General features: G+C 42.6%; 1 protein-coding gene across 1 annotated transcript in view; it reads left to right on the top strand.

The window, feature by feature from the left end:
- The first annotated feature begins 47 nt into the window (after positions 1 to 47).
- ZFAND6 (zinc finger, AN1-type domain 6) overlaps positions 48 to 6,763 on the top strand; it is a 30,368-nt gene continuing 23,652 nt past the window's right edge. The window contains exon 1 of the mRNA XM_009084528.1: positions 48 to 114. The gene's annotated coding sequence lies outside the window, so the exon portion shown is untranslated. The remainder of the gene's footprint in view (positions 115 to 6,763) is intronic.

Raw genomic sequence — 6,763 nt, 5'->3', positions numbered from 1 at the left:
GCGCCAGCCAATGGGCGCCGTGGGCGGGGCCGCGCGGGGCAGGCTGCGCCGAAGTGCAGCTCCAAGTGAAGTTAATCTCGGGCGAAGGAACAGAACCTTGTGGAGATTCTGTTGGTAGGAATTTTGTGGTTCTAATCGCGTCGCGTGGCGTCGTTCCGCCCTCCCGGGCAGCGCAGCTCCCGTGCGGTGGGGCTTTCCCCCGCCGCTCGGCTTCCTAATGATGGCAGGGCATTAACATTTATGCAGGGAAGCAGAACAAAAGGCTCTTTAGACAGGAAATAAGGTGCCGAGAGGCTCAAACTTGACCGAGTTTCTTTTGTCATCTGTTGGTTTGCACCGGGTGTTCTGGCGTGGAAGGATCGAGTGGTTCCACGTTATCTCACGGAGAAATGTTAAATCTAAAATAGCGAGGAAAAAATGCTGCTGTTTTGGAGTTACACAATGTTACAGGAAGAGAGCTCGATTTTAACTCTAACTTCCCTGATTCTGATGAGATTGGAGGTAACTAATTATGACAGTTGCCGTGGGATTATTCAGTGATAGCATTTGCTCCAAGTCGTTTGTTTTAAATTGTCCTTTGTTGTATCACTGAAGGCTGCTGTGCTGTTGTCTGTGTGCTTGTTCTTGATGAGATGAATGTCTCACAGGTTTTTAGCATTTAGAACAAAGATATGTAAAAACTATGTAAAACATGGCATTTTTTCTCTTGTTTAATCAATTGTGTAGGGTGTCTGGGTCTGTCAGAGCTCTGATTACAAACAGAGGCAGCAAAATTAAGTGTTCCTGCTCTGTGGTGCAGCTACTAACCTTCCAGCCAAGGGAAAAATAAAGGGGAGGGTATTTTTTTCCCTTGGAATTGGTCAAAATATCTTTGGAAACCTGTATTGTCTAATGATAGCAGGTGTTTTCTTTTAAGGGAAGGCTATTCTCAGTTTCTATACCAGGTTTATCACATATGGTATTTTTAGTGATACTTTGTGTGTCTGAAAGGTTTCCAGGAACAGGAAAAGTAGGATTTGCCATGGGTGGCACGGGATAGGGTGAGAGGGAGGAGAGCAGGAAGTGGCGAGGCAGGAAGCAGGGGGGTTCTCATGAGAATGGAGACTTTCTTTTAATTGTCATCCTTTCTGTGTCTTTCACAAGTGTGTTAGATGAGGCTGCATACAGAACAAGGCTTTCAGATTGGGAAATGCATTTTCTTACTTCCCTAAATATTTCTTGAGTTTTGTAAAAACACTTGTGACTATATACAGCTGCTCCCGGGAATTGGAAAGAAATACTCATGGCCCTAATACTTGTTGAGTCTAAGGAGTTTGGTGGGTTTAGTATGATTAGTCATGCTGATAGAAGAATGGATGTGAAAATTGAGCAACAGTCTTCCAAATGACCGTGGAAAGCAATTGCTCAGACCGAATGTAAACAAGGGATTATTAAAGTATACCTCATTCTTTCAGTCCTATGTTGAGCTACTCTGTTTTCTCCCAAAACGCTGGGCATGGATTACTTTTGTGGGTGTCAGTGTCTTGACACACTGGCATCCTGCCATGGTCCAGTGGCTTACCAGTCTGAACTACTAATTCACCCCTGCTGTCTTTATCTGTTTATAGCATTTTTTTAATCTTCTAGATTGTATGCAAACCCTGGAAATACACAAGCAGTGACTATATATGGTCTTTTAGCTGAGAGGTGGGACAGATCTCCTGTTTCAGGGGGGATATTTGAGACCAGGATACATAAGTGTTTAAATAGCTGATTTTGATTCATTTCTCAACTTACACATGATGCTAGGCCTAGTCTGAGTGGCTGCGTCAGATGTATGAGGTAAGGGCACGAAGAATAGTAGAGTTTGCTAGAATTTCTGTAAACTTACGAGTGTGTGTGTTAAAATTGCAGAAACAAAAGGAAGCCAACTAAAGTATGTGTGCTATTAAGTACTACATTTAGCCAAAAGCTGGTTTTGCTCAGAGCAAGAAAAAAAGCTGAATACATGAGGCAACTTGGTTCATATTGCTTGATCACTGAGCAGCCATTCTTCTTTGGTCCCCTCTGCCCCCCCCCACTTAGTTAGGAAAGATGTATTATTTGGGACCGATTTTCCTGATTTATTCAGCACAGGAGTGAAATGTTCAACTCTCTCGCCGCATGTATACAGTTCTAATGCAGGCTGTTTGTAGAAAGCAAATCTGCCCTAAAGGATAAACATACCACTTTGCTGGCACAGCTGTACAACTTCTGTATTCAGGCTACAGCAAATGTTTCTTGCCTGCATTCAAAGCCGTTGCTGGCAGGACCTGTGTTGTCCCTGCACGACGATTGGTTGTTCCAGCATTTCTTGTTCATAAAACCTTCTCCTGCACATGCTCCATCTGCAGATCTTAAACACTGTGAATGTGTTGTGTGCCGTGGGATTTATGCGTCTGCTTCTCGTGCCAGGATGGAATATACATCTCTGATGTGAATAAGAGATTCTTAACAGTGACTGTAACCCTGTGTACAAAATGCAGGACCAAATTTAATCTTCCCTGTTTGAGTCAAAGGACGTCTGTGCCCTACAGTCCCCGGGCTGCTGGTGGCCCCCCACGAGCTGGGATGGTAGCCCTTTACTCTGGTTCTGTTCAGTGGTGCTGGGAGCAGGCTGTGTGTCTGCCACGGGCCCATCTCTGTAAAATGTGCCCCGAGCCTTAGGGAGTGCAGATGTCCACCCCAAAAACAGGGACATGGCTTTCAGATCCCTTCCTGCTCGCTGGCTGCTCCCTGCTGTGGGCAAGGGCCTCCTGCCACTCTGCCAGCACAGTGGGTTCTGTGAGCACTACAGGCAAAGTCAACCAGGCTGGCTCAAATTGTTTTAAATTAGTGGCTCGAGCCAACCCAACTGGCTCTTTTCCCCTCCTCTTCCTCCCCCTGTTTCCCAAGTGGTTTAGTGATCATTTCTGCTAATTGCTGTGTGCCCAAGGGAGGGGGGAGAATAATGTCATCCTAGAGAGTTTCAGTGATATCCCAAAAGTGACACTTGGCCATAGTTTGAGATGAGAGGGATTAGGCCTCTAACTGTTGTGCTGGCAGTTTCTAGGAAAGGAGTGAGCTGGGGAGGTGTGCTCGGCACAGTGGTGCTGTTGCAGGGCAGATTGGTGCTGGAGGGACAGCCCTCTGGCACAGATACAAGGGCTCTGGAGATAGTTGTCCTCCTGTGGTGTGGAGCCCAGGCTGGGTGGGGCGGATGATCTGGCCAGTGATGTTTACACTGTAATAAGGTTTTGTGAAAATAAGCAGTTAATTACAGATGACCTACAAAGGAATAAAAATAGCTTGGATCAGTTCTTGCTTTAAAACCATTTAACAGAGGTATGAAATGTTTGGGATTTTTAAACCTGCTTGGTTTTTTTACCTTTAGAAATATCAGGAACATTAAGTGCTTCTTCCCTGTTCTTGTTGGATCTCTCAGATGTGTCATAAGCTTCTCAGCCCTTAATTGAAGGGGTGGGGTGGTATATTTTTAACAGATCCCTTCTTCCAAGTGTGTTTATAGGGCTTTTGAGCTAAACAGAGATTAGCAAAAACAAAGCTTTGACGGTGCAAAAATTGTTTCTGCTCAGTCAAGTTTTTTTGCTCATTTTCCAGCTGTTGGCAGAAACTGACAGTTTTTCAATTTGAAAAGTAACTTTTTGTCTATTAAATTATGCATTAAGAGCTAAACTGAGTTAAATCCTAACCTGATCTATCTTCTACTCCATTTAGATCAACTTAAGACAGTCTTTTGAGTGTTACTCAGACAAATGAACACACTCATTTGAGTATTTCCTAAAAATAGCTCCTTTCTAAGCAGCAGTTTTATTAAACACACCTTTAACTTAATGCTTCAGCAGTCTCGCAGAAGCTCAGGCTGTCTCCATTCTGAAGACCACCCCTGCTCAGCTGTTCTGCCCTGCCAGGATGTATTAGTGTCACAGGACTCTAACCTTCAGGATATGGTATTTGTCAGTCTGAAATGTAATAATCTGTGTCTGGAGAGCTGAACTATAAACAGTGTGGCTGCCTTGGCAGGCCCCGGCAACCACACCAACCCTTGAACTAGCCCAGGGTTTCAGACAACACTGTACCAGTGTGTCTTGTGACTCGTGATGCTAATACATCTTTATCTATGCGAAGGATTAGGGAAACAAATATAAACTTAATAATCAAATTGAAGTGGAGGTTAATAGCAGTATTTTTGAGAACAGATGTGAGGTGCTTCCGGCTGATTTAAATGTTCTGCATTGGATGAGGGTTTTAAACGAGGACTGAAGTTTTCACCATTGGCTTGAAGGAGGCAGGAGGCTGGTTGGTTTTCATGTGTGCCACAGAAGGCAGTTGGGCTGATGAAAGCAGAATATTGCATAGGCAAGGCAGGCATTTTCTACTTAAGGGTTTAAATTGTGTTTGGGGGAAAGAGGCAAGAGAGAACCATCAATTTTGTGGGCAAAAATGTAGAATTTCTATACCTAAATTGGACATTTAGTGCGTTTTTATACAGAAAGCTCTATGTAAGTTAGATTGTTAGGAAAAAAATATTTAACGACTTGTTGATCATGCTAGTTTCAAGAATGGGGTGGCAGGGGAGATAGGAGACTGCAAAGAAGGACAAAAATGGTTTCTCCACTATGTCCTGTATGAATTTAACATGTTTTCCAAAAATCATATGGAATTGAGGCCTTCATGCAGTGCAGTGTTGTCATGCACCAGACAATGTTGTCTGTGTGACAGAATGACATGGCATTGGGGTCTGCAGCATTATCACGGTAGAGGCAAAAAGTGTTTTGAGTGTTAAATGGAAAGATTTGGAGTTTGTTCTTCCTGCCTAGCTGCTTCAGGAGTGGGTAAGAGGCTTATGAGGTAGCTTTGGTTGCCGATACAGGAGAGTTTTCTGAGTGAATTTCACCACACTTATGTTGGGATTATGCTACCCAGATATCCTGCTACTATGGCATAGTGTTGGATATTGGTGTCCAAGTCCTTGAGTAAAGTGATTTTGTGGGTGTTAATTAGAAATAGTTATCAAACAAATATTATTGTCTGTGTGGGAAGTAACAAAAAACCTAATTATTTTAGTATTTTATAACATCAGAAACATTTGATTACAAACTTGCAAAAAAAAAAAGAAAGAAAAAAATTGTGGCAACATAGAAGGACTTACCTGGAACACTTTTTAGGGAAGAGAATTCAGAATTGGTCAGTAGGAGAGTTTTGAATATCAGCATATTTTCTTGGGGTTTGTTTAAAGTGTCCTGGGAGAGGAGGGAGGCTTCATTAGTAACAATAGGTCAAGGTAAGTGTGTTATTAGTTACATAACAAACAAATTGTCAGCTGAGTGTGACAAACCATGCAGGGGCTGAGACTAGTGCTGAGATCAAGGAGTGTTTGATTTGTGGTGGAGTGGCCTGGCAGCTGGGCACGAATTTTTTGCCTTCGTAATGAATCCAGTCAAACTTGACTTGGTGTTTTGATTGCAACTTAAAACTCCTGAGCATAGTGTGGAGTAATTGGCTTGAAATTTTTTTTTCTTTTAATATAACAACAACAAAATCTAATTTCACACTCTGGTCACTTAGTTGATTGTGCTGCCTTCCTGCATTTGCTTTTCTCTTACTTGGTGTCCATGAAACTTTTGACTGTTGCCTAAGGTCTCTGTTTCTGCAAGAATTAGCTTGTTATTCTGCAAAGTCATAATGTGACTATGACCCATGGTCTTAAGTTTATACCTCGTCATTCTGTATATAAATAAATCCCTGATTAGTTGCTACCTACTTATCCTCCTGTCTTCAACCTCATCCCCTGCTGCACAAGTTGAGTGCTTGGAATATCAGTCTGCTCTGATGCATACCTGTGTCCTTGCTGCAGCTCTGGTGCCTTAATTTCTCAGACTGTCAAAGCCTGAGATGAAGAATTTATTGAGACTTCTTTGCATGGTCTGATAGCTCTGTCTGGTGAACTTGCATAGAGTGGCACACACAGTGTAAAATTGCATTGCAGTGTTGTTGGGTTTCCTTGAGTGGCATCAAGTTAGTTGTTAAAGTGGGACAGTTGCCTTTTGAAACCCAGGGTTGTGGGTTAAAGTCAGGGTTGTTTTATTTATTTTTTTTAATGTAAAGGATACAAATAATATTCAGCAGCTGGGGGGGGGAGTGTGTTGCCTTCATAAAAGGGTGTGAGACACGAGATTCCTGGGAGACAATGTTAGGGCAGTTGGGATTTTTTTCAAGCCATAGTGAGGACATGGTACTTGTGGAATTAGCCAAGCTGAAGCTGCCATGCCTGTGGATCCGTCCTTAGGCCAAGCTAAAGGGCATTGCTCTTGCTGACGTCCCTCTTGTTTCTGACCTTATACCATAATAAAAAGGACTATATTGTACTCTTTTTTCTGTTGTTTCCTGATAGGAGCCCTGTTGGCTGGTGTTTGTGAGTGGAAGGGAATGAGCATTGTGGTAGAAACTACACCTTGCTAACAGTTGAGTTTCAATATCCTGTGAGCAGATTTTTGTTCTCTCTTTATCCATTCTAACGTGTGATACTGGCTTTAATATACCAAGCAAAATAATTGAAGAGAGATCTGGCTTGCATTTTTCTGTGTTTGTCTACTTTTCCTTTATATCATGAATTTTCCTCTTGCTAGAAAGTGCTGTTACTTTGTCATGTGTCAATCTGTTCTCTGGCAGAATACAATCACTATGGCAAGAGGATAAAAAGAGAAGTCAGATCTGCTTAAAGAGTTATTGTTCAAAATGCTTC

The sequence above is a fragment of the Acanthisitta chloris genome, unplaced genomic scaffold, assembly GCF_000695815.1.
Source record: "Acanthisitta chloris isolate BGI_N310 unplaced genomic scaffold, ASM69581v1 scaffold26011, whole genome shotgun sequence".
Classification (NCBI taxonomy): domain Eukaryota; kingdom Metazoa; phylum Chordata; class Aves; order Passeriformes; family Acanthisittidae; genus Acanthisitta; species Acanthisitta chloris.
Note: the sequence above shows the minus strand (reverse complement) of the source record. Positions and strands in the feature narration are given on the sequence as shown.